The following is a 15,465-nucleotide window of genomic DNA, read 5'->3' as shown; positions in this document are numbered from 1 at the left end:
GAGTATTTTTCCACTTGTGCGCAAAGTTTAATAAAAAACCGTGTGAAAGTAGCAGAACCGACCAGTTAATTATGACGGAAAATTTACAGAGTATTTTTCCACTTGTGCGCAAAGTTTAATAAAAAACCGTGTGAAAGTAGCAGAACTGGCCAACCAGTGGACAATGTGTGAAGAAAGTGTGGTTGACAAAATGCCGAAAATGAGTCCTGCAAAGGTTTTGGCAGCTGTAGTGTCGTTGCACGTTACGTTTCACTTCGTGTATTTGTGGTTGTTGTAGTCAGCGCTAGTAATTTTTAAGGTGTTCCTTGAGTTGCAAATACACTCGCCGCTACGTACGAATTTGTGAACTGTGCCGGAATTACGACGTATATTCCGGCAATATGAATAGCGAGTTTGTATTAAAAAAAATATTCCGAACTTTCCCGCCCAAAACAACAATACGTGTAGAGTGTATATATGTGTATATATGTGGATAGCTAGAAGAACTTTCAACTGTTACGCTGTTAAGTGACTTTTGTTTGCTTCGCTGTGTGACCGTGCGATGTCAAATAAAGTTTCAGTTGTGAATTAATGCCAATAAGATGGCTTTCCACTAACTAAAAATTATTTCTGCAAATGTGTTGCAGCAGCGGTGAAGTGATTTTCGATTTTTGGGGTTATGGTAACCCGTACCAATACTGTGACCGGAGGATCTTGTCAGTTGTGAGGATTTTAAGAAAATTGTTTTGAGGATGTGTGTGTGTGCCCGTAATGCACAATATGTCATCACCGCTGTTATTGAGCGTCAAGGGAAGTGTACAAAAGTCACTGTACGCGTTAAATAATAACTTGCCACTTTATTATATCTAATTTTTTAATCAAAAAGGGAATCACACACGTGCCCGAATTTAAGAAACCACGTACCTTATAAGTTCGTTGTAAAATTGTTGTGATTTCTCGCAATTGCCGTGTGGTTGTGTTCTGCGGTGCTAATTGCCTTGGGGTTACTTTTCCACTTTCTTCTCAGCAAGATGACTCCAGATGCTTCTACCAATGTATTTTTTCCTTCGGTCGCTTTGAGTGCTTTCCAAATTGGGCTATTGTTGAATTGCTGTTGTTTGTTGTGGACTGTAATTCGATTTGTTGTTAAATTCTCGGCTTCGGAAGGACCAAATGATTACGTGAAAGATTCGAATCTCCCACGTAATCGCCAATGGAAAATTGAACCCAATGAAAAGAAAAGTTAAAAAATATGAAAGATGTTAATAAATATATTCGAGTAAGGATTTTATTGAATTCAAGAATAATGAGGTAACAATTAAATTGTGTTTCGAATTAATATACTCAAATAATGATTTTAATGATTTAAATAATAAGCATTTAACAATAAAATTGTGTTTCGAATAAATGTTCCCTTACCTTGACTCTGGATGGCTAGAATTGCTTCCGTTGACGGTCGTGAACCAAGAAAGAGGCAAATCACTTGCAAAAAGGCGCTGAACCCTCAGTACAAGAGCCTTCGTTAAGTTTCCCCTTAACAAGGCTCCGGTGCTAAAAGCTCATAGCGGCAAACACAAATTCGTGTTTGTGTTAGTGCATATATACATATATAAGCGAAACTATTGGTCTACAGGCAGACACAGGTATGCGGATTGATTTACGAGGGTGGGCCGAAATATTTAGGTCTCGGACCTAAACACCAAGGATATATAAAGTGCCTACAACGTCATAGGGTCCTTAAAGTTTCTGGTGTTACGTCTACTGAGCCCAACCATTGCAACAAATTTTGAAACAACGAAATCAATGTGACTAGAAAAAGAGAGTTTGGAGTCAAAAATTACACTCAAATCTTTACTCTCTTGACAACGATTAAGAGGTTTAGCATTTAGTTTGTAGATAAAGTATGTGGCAGTTGTCTTTATGGAATAAGACACAACGCAGTATTTGTTTGAATTTAAAAATAAGTTATTGTCTGCACACCATACGGCAAAGAGTCCAGATCAGAACCGTTAGAAATAAAATAAATATATAAATGTAAGGCGCGATAACCGCGATAACCTCCGAAGAGATTTTAGGCCGAGCTTCTCTTCCAATTTACGTCGTGCTCCTTTTTTTTAATTTTTCCTACAAATTGGCGGGACGGGACCTACTTGTTTTATGCTGACTCCGAACGTCATCTGCGAGGCAAACGAGTTTTCACTGAGAGCTTTTCATGGCAGAAATACACTCGGAGTGCTTGCCAAACACTGCCGAGGGGCGACCACGCTTAGAAAAATTTTCTTCTAATTGAAAACCCTTATTTCTAAAATTTTGACGTTGTTTGCCCGGGGTGTGAAACCAGGGTATTCGTTGTGGTAGGCACGCTACCATCACACCACGGTCCCCAATAGTTAGAAATAGTTTGAAAAATAAATAGTATTTTTTGAGTGAGGAAATTGTTCTAAGTCACAAAAGAGCTGCTGGGTTAGCATACATGATTTTTATGTATCTTTTTCAAAGATTCTACACTAAAAAGTATTGCAACTAAGGTATTCTCATTCAAAGTTTTGAAGAAAAGGTTATTTCAAAAATTATTCAGTTTTTTTCGTCTCCTGTAAAATTCGTAAAAAGTGACTTAGCACATTTTCACATTAAGCTAACAATATGTCTTAAGTTCTAAAAACTTCAATTACCTATACTCGCTAGCATTATCCTGAACGATTTTCTGATCTATTGTGTGTGAAGAATGTTGCAAGACCAGATGCAAAGAACAAGTTCTTTTGGATCCATGAAACTTAAGTTTTTGTAGTACAACATTGTTAAAATCAAAATACTTTTTAATTTGGTCATACAGTTCACTATAAAAATAACATAATCTTGTTTAAATTAGACTTTTTCTTGTTATAGGCAATCTTAAATCGTCATTTTTCTTTACAAAATCGTCCAAGCGTCATTCCAGTTGAAAATCGTCAAAATGACGACGGCGTCGTCAATCTGTCAACGCTGGTTTACACGCAAATATTTTTGCTGCTGAAAATCGCTACTTGAGGCGAAGAGAGTAGATATCTACTCTCTTTGACCAGATGTAGTGTTAATTGCACAAACAACACTTGCAGCAATAACTTTATCAACAAGCACTTCAGTGCTCTCAGCATTGTTTTTGTTCGACTCGTCAATTGGTGCATCATTAATAGGGCCATAGTGTCTTGTATAGGTACACTATGGCCCTATTAATGATGCACCAATGTGTCAGCTAAGCGATAAACGTCAAAACTACAAACAGCCTCGCTCACCTGATGCAAATCTCAGGTCTAGAGTTGCATTTTTGGTACGCAAGAGTACTTCAAGCTGAGTTGCATTTGAGAGTTTAATAAAACTTTGTAGTATTTACAGATGAAATAGTTGCATATATTTCCGCGGAAATAAGAATACTAGAAGATTTGTAGCCTGCAACAATGCGGAAACATACAGAAAGCAAAACTTATTTAAATTAGACAAAATATAAAGCGCCACACGTGTAACATGGAAAAATTTCACTTCTAAGGCTTTTTACATAAATGCATAAGGGCAAATTTATATAAACGCTTTGGTCGCTTCAAAGCAAAGATAACGTACGGCTTTTCATTGTTTTTCGTATGGCGTTGTCAAAGGGTAGGCACGCAACCAAAGCATTTATGTAAATTTTTCGATACTTCGCCCGACAGATGAATTAATGAATGCAGCACAACCAAACCGTCTGTGTAAATCCGCCTTAATTTTTATAGCTGTGAAAGTCTCCTGCAAATAAAATGGTGCTGTAAGTGCAAACAAATCAAACTCCTATATGACACTACTTTATTTTCTATGTATTTTCTGTTATATTTTTTGTCGAGGCAGCCAATAGGGTTTCAGTACTGGTGTAAGTGTGTGAACTATATTTAAAAAAAACTAACGAAATACAAGAAAAATACAACGTAGTTCATTAAAAACAAACAAGCCAGTTTGTATTTCGATAGGGTTTTTTGACATTAGGCCGGTTTTTCTTTATTTTTTCTGACAAATGAAAATTTTGTTTTTAGTTTCAAAATTATGTGCATAAAAACACAACTAAATTCAAAGTGTAAATTGTGTGTGCAAATGAGTTTTCAATAAGTGTACATTTTTCAGTTTTTTGTAGTTAAGGAATTTACCTCCAGATTCTTCTGTTACACAAATCATTGGCCCCTATTATGAGACAAATTCGATCTTCGACTGTGGTCGAAAGAGCTGATCGAACGAATTTTCATTCGGTATTACGACGCGCGTTCGATGAAGGCAAGCATTATTGTGAATTTCGATAAATTCAAAAGTTCACAATAGCACATTTCCAATACTCTGTCAAATAAAATAGAATAAATAAACAAAAGCAGAACTAGTTATTAAATGCAAATATTAAAAATAAAAGTATGACTACAACGGAATTGTGGTTTGATGATTCGTCAGATGAAGATGAAAGCTGACTGGAGCTAGCCAGAAGTAGGAGACGGGTAAGATGCTTCAAATCCTTTGGAAGTGAATTCCACCACGTAAGTGTAGCTTTCTAAATAAGTTGTTAAATTTTTGAAATTATAAGTTTTGTTTATAGATTTATTCAAAATTTCAGACTGTCCAAAGAAGCGTTTATGGACTTGTTGTCCAGTACAGATGAACTGCTGCAGGAATGCACAAGAGCCGAGTCTGTTCCTAATATTTTTTTAATTTTGGCAACAGTTCTCCGATTTTGCGCTCAGGGATCCTACCAACCCAGCGTTGGAAACGAAAATGCACTCGGACTTGCCCAGCCGACTGTGTCTGTGGTGCTATCAAAGTTGTTGAATGTCTTGGAAAATTTTATTTGTGAAAGATGAATAAAATTGAATTACGAGGAGGCTGAGCTGCATCAAGCAAAGTTGCATTTCTATAATGTGCAAGTTCCTTTGCTATATGGGGATTTTGTTCCATAATTGAAACCAGTCTTTCAAGCTGTTGCTTTGTACTCACGACCTTGGACCTATATAAAATTAATTCAAATAATTTAAAATTACTAGTAGGTAGTAAAAAAGTAGAATATAAATACAAAAACTTACATTTTAAACAATTCTTTTTCTATTCGATACAGCATCGACTACAAATTTCTATTCGCTAAAAAATTAGATACACAACGAAAATTTCGACAGATATGAGTTGTCATAATACCAATTTCAAATTCGATTTTCGATGTTCGAAATCTCTGTCGAAATTTTCGTTGTGTATCTAATTTTCAAGCGAATAGAAATTTGTAGTCGATGCTGTATCGAATAGAAAAAGAATTGTTTAAAATGTAAGTTTTTTGTATTTGGCCCCTATTATAAGCATTATTCGATCTTCGCTGGCTATCGAACATCGAAAATCGAATTTGAAATTGGTATTATGACAACTCATCTCTTTTGAAATTTTCGCTGTGTATCTAATTTTTAAGCGAATAGAAATTTGTAGTCGATGCTGTATCGAATAGAAAAAGAATTGTTTAAAATGTAAGTTTTTTGTATTTATGTTCTACTTTTTTACTACCTACTAGTAATTTTAAATTATTTGAATTAATTTTATATAGGTCCAATGTCGTGAGTACAAAGCAACAGCTTGAAAGACTGGTTTCAATTATGGAACAAAATCCCCATATAGCAAAGGAACTTGCACATTATAGAAATGCAACTTTGCTTGATGCAGCTCAGCCTCCTCGTAATTCAATTTTATTCATCTTTCACAAATAAAATTTTCCAAGACATTCAACAACTTTGATAGCACCACAGACACAGTCGGCTGGGCAAGTCCGAGTGCATTTTCGTTTCCAACGCTCGGTTGGTAGGATCCCTGAGCGCAAAATCGGAGAACTGTTGCCAAAATTAAAAAAATATTAGGAACAGACTCGGCTCTTGTGCATTCCTGCAGCAGTTCATCTGTACTGTACAACAAGTCCATGAACGCTTCTTTGGACAGTCTGAAATTTTGAATAAATCTATAAACAAAACTTATAATTTCAAAAATTTAACAACTTATTTAGAAAGCTACACTTACGTGGTGGAATTCACTTCCAAAGGATTTGAAGCATCTTACCCGTTTCCTACTTCTGGCTAGCTCCAGTCAGCTTTCATCTTCATCTGACGAATCATCAAACCACAATTCCGTTGTAGTCATACTTTTATTTTTAATATTTGCATTTAATAACTAGTTCTGCTTTTGTTTATTTATTCTATTTTATTTGACAGAGTATTGGAAATGTGCTATTGTGAACTTTTGAATTTATCGAAATTCACAATCATCGAACGCGCGTCGTAATACCGAATGAAAATTCGTTCGATCAGCTCTTTCGACCACAGTCGAAGATCGAATTTGTCTCATAATAGGGGCCAATGATTTGTGTAACAGAAGAATCTGGAGGTAAATTCCTTAACTACAAAAAACTGAAAAATGTACACTTATTGAAAACTCATTTGCACACACAATTTACACTTTGAATTTAGTTGTGTTTTTATGCACATAATTTTGAAACTAAAAACAAAATTTTCATTTGTCAGAAAAAATAAAGAAAAACCGGCCTAATGTCAAAAAACCCTATCGAAATACAAACTGGCTTGTTTGTTTTTAATGAACTACGTTGTAATTTTCTTGTATTTCGTTAGTTTTTTTTTAAATATAGTTCACACACTTACACCAGTACTGAAACCCTATTGGCTGCCTCGACAAAAAATATAACAGAAAATACATAGAAAATAAAGTAGTGTCATATAGGAGTTTGATTTGTTTGCACTTACGGCACCATTTTATTTGCAGGAGACTTTCACAGCTACAAAAATTAAGGCGGATTTACACAGACGGTTTGGTTGTGCTGCATTCATTAAGGCAAGGTGCACACGAGACTACGCGTCATACACGCTGCAGGTGAAATTTGTACGCTTTGATGCCGAACACATGTATTTGAATGGAGGGCGGCATACGAGGCGTCAGCTGCATGAAAGCGACAAAGCATGAAATTTTCGTGCTGCTAAGCGTACAGCAATGTTGGTCGCTAAGCGTACGTACGCTTGAGAAAAGGGAAGAACAAGATGTTTGTTTACATTTTTTTGTATGCAAATTTGTGTAATTAGTTAAAAAATGTTACTTTAGTTAATAAAAGTGCGTGAAAGGTATATTACCAAAGCGAAAAAGTGTATTAAACACCACAACAGCTTGGTTAGACATTGTTGAAGCGTTTAAAAAGCTAAAAAGTGTTGGAAACAAGAAATCACCCTTTTCTCTAGTCCGCGGTGGTTTAAAATTGTGTTTCATAATTTACAAAGGCACGGGGATGCAAACAACGTTTAATAACTATTTTCCTTTGGTTTCGGGGACGGATATAGCTGAAGAAAAATAATTTTTTATTTTTTTCAATAATTGGTTGCTTTTTGTAGCGACGCTCGAAAGTAGCTTCGTGTGTAGATCTAGAGGCGTAGAGAAATTGTAGCTATATGAAATATCTTGTACGCGTCTATGACGCGTACCCTCGTGTGCACCTTGCCTAATTCATCTGTCGGGCGAAGTATCGAAAAATTTAAATAAATGCTTTCGTTGCGTGCCTACGCTTTGACAACGCCATACGAAAAACAATGAAAAGCCATACGTTATCTTTGCTTTGAACCGACCAAAGCGTTTATATAAATTTGCCCTTATGCATTTATGTAAAAAGCCTTAGAAGTGAAATTTTTCCATGTTACACGTGTGGCGCTTTATATTTTGTCTAATTTAAATAAGTTTTGCTTTCTGTATGTTTCCGCATTGTTGCAGGTTACAAATCTTCTAGTATTCTTATTTCCGCGGAAATAAATGCAACTATTTCATCTGTAAATACTACAAAGTTTTATTAAACTCTCAAATGCAACTCAGCTTGAAGTACACTTGCGTACCAAAAATGCAACTCTAGACCCGAGATTTGCATCAGGTGAGCGAGGCTGTTTGTAGTTTTGACGTTTATCGCTTAGCTGACACACTTGTATAGGTACACTATGACCAGCAACACCTTCGTCAAAAGGCCTCCTGCGATTTACAACGAGATTAACTGAATTTTGTGTGTGTGTTAGTGCATTCCGGTCATTGTTTACTATATAGTTTGGCAGCTTAAGTAGAGGTTATGTTGCGAATAGAGTGGAAGGCAGTGGACTAGGCAGTCGAATGTCATATAATGAAGGAATGGTGTTCGGAGATTTTTCAAAGTTAAAAAAAAAAATGATAAAAGCTTTAATATAAATAAAACTATTGTTTTAATAACAACAAAAACGCCATATATATTCTGTATACATAAATTTGTAAGGATTATCTCACTTTAAAATTTGAATTAAATAATCTAAAGTTTTTTTTTGAAACTGAGTCGAGAACTGTGCGTGTGAATGTGCGAATTTTCACCGATCAGCTGTTAGTTGCGCTACTTGGTAAAATTTACAATGATTCCGGTGGCTTTGTGACACACGTATTTGTTGTCGGCTACACGTTGATGAAAATCATAAATTTTTGATTTTATCATTTGACGCTTGCTAATTTGATAGTCGTGGGGTGCAATGGACAAAACAGCAGTATTGTATTCAGTTTGTGTCCACATTCAAAATGAAATTGTGCGCGGAAGAACAGCAATTCATATTAAAATTTATTGAAATTTATCAATGTTGTATATTGATCGCACTACCACAGCACTGCATTTATATAAAAAAAGGCACGAATTTAAATTTGAAATGAATAGGTATATTGTTCCTTTAACCCTCAAACAGGTAAGACCGTCTCAAGACAGTCTTCTTTTTTTTCCTTCAGAGTCCAGAATGCACATTTTTGTCACCAAAAATTAGGATAAATAAGCATAAATTACTTTTAGTAGTATTTTGATGCATTATCTAATGTATTGTGACAACGCATTTCAAAGTTATTCTCAGTGAAGTGCGGGGAACGAGTGAAGTAGGGTTAAAAATTGATTATCCAGTTTGACGTTTTTCATTTTAAAAAGAGATACATTTAGAATAAAACAATAAAGTTCATAATTTTACGGTAAGTACCATACATATTCTTTTTGATTTTTAAAAATGGTTTGAAGTGAAAAAGTAATTGAAAGTGGGGTTTGGATTCGAAAAAAGCAAGGCCGTCTCAAGGCGGTCTTAGCGGTTTTTGGATAAAAAATTATTCCATACCGACATAAAGATGTGCTTTCATTGCAGGGGAATATATAGTTATGTAGTAAATATGGATTGCTCTGGCCGTTTTATAAAAGGAAAATAAATTTGGAAGCATTATCCGAAGAAGAATTGATAAAATTCATCGATTCCATGGAAGTCGAAGACGAAACTTTCAGCAGTGATGACAGTATAGATGACCCTGACTATGTCGTTGATAATGTTGAGGGTAATGAATCAGCTGAACAGATAATTGCAGAATGCATAAACAAAATGGATGAGGCTCAGAATACGAGACTGTAAATTCGTCGCTGAATATAAGTTCAATCGAACAACCAGTAGCTAGTTCAACACTGATTTTCGATGAATCGATTGGTTCAAAAACCCCATACACATATTCTACACCCATAGCAAAAAGATCGATAAGATCATCCGAAAGGTCTCGATCTCCATTACCAACAGTTGAAGCTACTGGACTGCCAGTTCAACCTAGTTTTACAATATATGCTAAATAAGCCTTACAAACGGGGTGGAAAGTTATTTGTGCTATGTCACACGAACGGCTTTGCCTACCATTTCGAAATCTACAATGGTGCCGGCGATAGCGTTGTCTTACCTAACATACGAGATCTTGGAGCCACATCAAATATTGCCATTCGCTTATCGATTCCCGATTTTGTGTACCACTGATTATATTTTGATAATTTGTTAGTATACTTGCGAGCTCGTGGAATATATATATTTTGGGTATAGTGAGAGGTAAGGGATTTCTTGGCTGTGGCCAATCGCATTCCCAGTTGCAAGCTACCAACTGACGCTGGCATGAGCAAAGAAAGCGGAGGATTTTTCGTCGATTATGTGAACTCATTTCAAGGAGTCGGTGTGACTACGGTATAATGTGTTCGTCTCTCATCTATATATTTTGGTATTCAACCTTTTTTGAGAGCGAATACTGATATTCAACCAGCGAAAGTATCAAGATATGATAGAAAACAAAAACTTTTCATGCAAGTAAACTTTCCACAAATCATTAGAGAATACAATGCTCACATGGGCAGAGTCGATCTGATGGATAGTCTTATCGGTCGTTATCATATTCAGACTAAAAGCCGAAATATTTTGACTAGGATTTTTTATAACTTCGTGAACATGGCAGCAACAAATGCTTATGTTTTGTATAAACGTATGCGCGCTGAGAAAACAAACGATGCGAGCAATGTGTACGAAGGAAAAAAACAGTGCAATCATCCGCAATTCCGTGAGGAAATAGCTGCTGGTCTTGTTTTTCAAAGAAAAGCGGACAGTTGCTAGACAGTCATCGGTGCAAAGTATTGATCGCTCACTATCTCGCAGGCTGGTCTCTCAATGTTTGGAAAAAGGGCTCTTCATCTTTTCGATTATGTTCGATTTGACGGCCGTGACCTAAAGTGGATGGATAGAAACGGGAAAAAAACGGTGCAAACAGGAGGATACCCAGCGCTTGTTCCAAATGTTATCTGCATTTATGTTGCACAACAGACAAAAATTGTTTTTGGGACTACAATCACAAAAATAAATAAATTTTAAGATGAGACCAGTCGTGCGCCTCCCTCGTAATATTTCGAAATGAATTAAAAATATCTATGTTGTGTTAATTTTCATTGTTAACGCCAAGCTTTAGTGTATTATTACTTTATGTTTTTGTAAGCTTTATTTAAAGAAAATCGTTTAAATTACAATCTTTTCACAATAAAAATATTTGAAAAACACTTGCCTACTTTTTTGTAATTTTATACACACGTGGACCGGCAAGACCATCTGGAAACGGTGTTTACTATTTCTCCCTTAAATATTTTTCCAGACATTATTTTTTGCTGAAAACTTACTTATAGGCATAAACAGCCAACCTTTACATGCCCGCAAAATATCAACTTAATTTGAACAGTATTACGAGTTTGTCCGTTTGAGGGTTAATTCATTTGGTTAAAATGTAATTACAAATTAATGATTAATTTCATTTATTTAAATTATAAAAGAACTGCGCGAAGGCGGGCGGGAAAACTCCGATTAGCGAGCGAACGTTGTACGGGCACGATCCTTTGCGTGTGGTAGTTAAGCATAGATAAATGGATTTGAAACTCTTTGTTTCGAGAGAGCGCTGTCAAAATGCACATTTTTTATAACATTTGTCAATGATGCCACTCCAAACAAAAATGAATAGATCTGAAAAAGGGGATTTTTGACATACATTTCGGCGATTATAGTTTCAATCATTTAATAAAATGATAGTCGTAACATATTTATTTCCTTAAAGTTATTTTACAATAATACGACTAGTTAGAGTTAAATATAAACAAATCTAAGTAAAATTTACATTTCGAATAAATTAATTAGTCAAATATTGTAACGCATTTAACTCGCAGTGAAAACCATATATTCTTTTGAAATTTCAGTAAATCGGACCTATGATATAATAGTTAACATTATTTAATGGATAGGGCTTATCCTACATGTCTGGGGTTCCAGGTTCTGTGATCAAACTGGACTGGTTGAATCGGGAGTTCATATTTACAAAACCTATTTTTAGTGATAATTTTTGAATGGGAAATAATATTTACCCTCCGCCTTCGAACTAATAATACTTACACTAAAACAAGTATTTTTATCCTTTTTCCCATAATTTTTGAACGCTATTCTACAGTTCTAAAATTAACCAAAATTTTTGGCACGTTTTTCCTTTTGGCTGGCACATTTTTTGTTCTGGCACCCGCTTCAGCTGGCGCGAGGGATTTATCTGTGATTGTTGCCAGCAACAACTAGAAGATAAATCCCTCGTGAGAGCGAAAATATGAGAGCGTAAGCAAAAGATTCGTATCAATCTAATCTATGGTTATAAGCAAACTGATTTTGAGAGTGAGCGCGGTGGTGGTCGGCAAGCACAGCGGATGTGCTGCGTGTACTTGGCCGGGTGTTGCCAGACAGAAGGGGGCGGACTTAGTCCGAAAACTGGATCATGTCTTCAACAAATGTTTACCAGCTTTATGGAATGTAAATCTTTTATTATTATTTGATAACATTTTTAAAATTTTTTTTTATTATTTAATAAAACTGCTGTAGTTGCAAGTAAAACAAGTAAGGAAGGTTAAGTTCGGGTGTAACCGAACATTACATACTCAGTTGAGAGCTATGGTGGCAACATAAGGGAAAATAACCATGTAGGAAAATGAACCGAGGGTAACCCTGGAATGTGTTTGTATGACATGTGTATCAAATGAAAGGCATTAAAGAGTATTTTATGAGGGAGTGGGCCATAGTTCTATAGGTGGACGCCATTTAGGGATATAACCATAAAGGTGGGTCAGGGTTAACTCTAGAATGCGTTTGTACGTTATGGGTATCAAATGAAAGGTGTTAATGAGTATTTTAAAAGGGAGTAATCCTTAGTTCTATAGGTGGACGCCGTTTCGAGATATCGCCACAAAGGTGGACCAGGCGTGACCCTAGAATTTGTTTGTACAATATGGGCATCAAACGAATGGTGTTAATGAGTATTTTAAAAGTGAGTGGGCCTTAGTTCCATAGGTGGATGCCGTTTCGAAATATCTCCATAAAGGTGGACCAGTGTTGACTCTAGAATGTGTTTGTACGATATGGGTATCAAATTAAAGGTATTAATGAGGGTTTTGAAAGGGAGTGGTGGTTGTTGTATAGGTGGTCGCCTTTTCGAGATATCGCCATAAAGGTGGGCCAGGGGTGACCCTAGAATTTGTTTGTACAATATGGGCATCAAACGAAAGGTGTTAATGAGAGTTTTAAAAGGGAGTGGTGGTTGTTGTATAGGTGGTCGTATTTTCGAGATATCACCATAAAGGTGGGTGACCCTAGAATTTGTTTGTACAATATGGGTATCAAACGAAAGGTGTTAATGAGTATTTAAAAGGCAGTGGGCCTTAGTTCTATAGGTGGACGCCGTTTCGAAAATCGCCATAAAGGTGGACCAGTGGTGACTCTAGAATGTGTTTGTACGATATGGGTATCAAATTAAAGGTATTAATGAGGGTTTTGAAAAGGAGTGGTGGTTGTTGTATAGGTGGACGCCATTTCGAGATATCGCCATAAAGGTGGACCAGGGGTGACCCTAGAATTTGTTTGTACAATATGGGCATCAAACGAAAGGTGTTAATGAGAGTTTTAAAAGGGAGTGGTGGTTGTTGTATAGGTGGTCGTATTTTCGAGATATCGCCATAAAGGTGGGTGACCCTAGAATTTGTTTGTACAATATGGGTATCAAACGAAAGGTGTTAATGAGTATTTTAAAAGGGAGTGGGCCTTAGTTCTATAGGTGGACGCTGTTTCGAAAATCGCCATAAAGGTGGACCAGTGGTGACTCTAGAATGCGTTTGTACGATATGGGTATCAAATGAAAGGTGTTAATGAGTATTTTAAAAGGGGGTAATCCTTAGTTCCATAGGTGGACGCCGTTTCGAAATATCGCCATAAAGGTGGGCCAGGGGTGACCCTAGAATTTGTTTGTACAATATGGGCATCAAACGAAAGGTGTTAATGAGAGTATTAAAAGGGAGTGGTGGTTGTTGTATAGGTGGTCGTATTTTCGAGATATCGCCATAAAGGTGGGTGACCCTAGAATTTGTTTGTACAATATGGGTATCAAACGAAAGGTGTTAATGAGTATTTTAAAAGGGAGTGGGCCTTAGTTCTATAGGTGGACGCCGTTTCGAAAATCGCCATAAAGGTGGACCAGTGGTGACTCTAGAATGTGTTTGTACGATATGGGTATCAAATTAAAGGTATTAATAAGGGTTTTGAAAAGGAGTGGTGGTTGTTGTATAGGTGGACGCCATTTCGAGATATCGCCATAAAGGTGGACCAGGGGTGACCCTAGAAATTGTTTGTACAATATGGGTATCAAAAGAAAGGTGTTAATGAGTATTTAAAAGTGAGTAATCCTTAGTTCCATAGGCGGACGCCGTTTCGAGATATCGCCATAAAGGTGGACCAGGGGTGACCCTAGAATTTGTTTGTACAATATGGTCATCAAACGAAAGGTGTTAATGAGTATTTTAAAAGGGAGTGGGCCTTAGTTCTATAGGTGGACGCCGTTTCGAAATATCGCCATAAAGGTGGACCAGGGGTGACTCTAGAATGTGTTTGTACGATATGGGTATCAAATTAAAGGTATTAATGAGAGTTTTAAAAGGGAGTGGTGGTTGTTGTATAGGTGGTCGTATTTTCGAGATATCGCCATAAAGGTGGACCAGGGGTGACCCTAGAATTTGTTTGTACAATATGGGTATCAAAAGAAAGGTGTTAATGAGTATTTTAAAACGGAGTAATCCTTAGTTCCATAGGTGGACGCCGTTTCGAGATATCGCCATAAAGGTGGAGCAGGGGTGGCCCTAGAATTTGTTTGTACAATATGAGTATCAAAATAAAGGTGTTAATGAGTATTTTAAAAGGGAGTAATCCTTAGTTCCATAAGTGGACGCCGTTTCGAGATATCGCCATAAAGGTGGGCCAGGGTTGACTCTAGAATTCGTTTGTGCAATATGGGTATCAAACGAAAGGAGTTAATGAGTATTTTAAAAGGGAGTGGGCCTTAGTTCTATAGGTGGACGCCTTTTCGAGGTATCGCAATAAAGGTGGACCAGGGGGCCTCTAGACTTTGTTTGTACGATATGGGTATCAAATGAAAGGTGCTAATGAGTATTTTTAAAAGGGAGTGGGCCTTCGTTCTATAGGTGTTCGCCTTTTCGAGATATCGCCATAAAGGTGGAACAGGGGTGACTTTAGAATATATTTGTACGATATGGGTATCAAATGAAAGGTGTTAATGAGTATTTTAAAAGGGCGTGGGGCTTAGTTCTATAGGTGGACGCCTTTGGGGTGACTCTAGAATGAGTTTGTACGATATAGGTATCAAATTAAAGGTATTAATGAAAGTTTTAAAAGGGAGTGGTGTGAAGGCGTTTTCCAGATATCGACCAAAATGTAGACCAGGGTGACCCAGAACATCATCTGTTGGATACCGCTAATTTATTTATATATGTAATACCTGCCAAGATTTTAAGGGTTTTTTATTTCGCCCTGCAGAACTTTTTCATTTTCTTCTACTTAATATGGTAGGTGTCACAACCATTTTATAAAGTTTTTTCTAAAGTTATATTTCGCGTCAATAAAACAATCCAATTACCTTACCATATTTCATCCCTTTTTTCGTATTTGGTATAGAATTATGGCATTTTTTTCATTTTTCGTAATTTTGGATATCGAAAAAGTGGGCGTGGTCATAGTCGGATTTCGTAAATTTTTCATACCAAGATAAAGTGAGTTCGATTAAGCACGT

General features: G+C 36.5%; 2 long non-coding RNA genes across 4 annotated transcripts in view; one reads left to right on the top strand and one right to left on the bottom strand.

The window, feature by feature from the left end:
• Nucleotides 1-2,286, bottom strand: part of LOC137241046 (uncharacterized) — a 285,496-nt gene extending 283,210 nt beyond the window's left edge. For 2 of the 3 annotated variants that reach the window (XR_010949893.1, XR_010949896.1), the window contains exon 1: nt 904-1,313. This is a non-coding gene — a long non-coding RNA (uncharacterized lncRNA). Of the gene's footprint in view, nt 1-903; nt 1,314-1,398 lie in introns of those variants that run through there. The other variant, XR_010949894.1, reaches the window with a different exon arrangement.
• The window catches only part of LOC137241048 (uncharacterized), a 68,981-nt gene that overhangs the window by 13,116 nt on the left and 40,400 nt on the right, over nt 1-15,465 (top strand). The window lies entirely within an intron of this gene.

This window comes from Eurosta solidaginis, chromosome 2, assembly GCF_040869045.1.
Source record: "Eurosta solidaginis isolate ZX-2024a chromosome 2, ASM4086904v1, whole genome shotgun sequence".
In the NCBI taxonomy this organism is placed as follows: domain Eukaryota; kingdom Metazoa; phylum Arthropoda; class Insecta; order Diptera; family Tephritidae; genus Eurosta; species Eurosta solidaginis.
The sequence above is the reverse complement of the archived record's forward strand: the minus strand, read 5'-3'. Positions and strand labels throughout refer to the sequence as shown.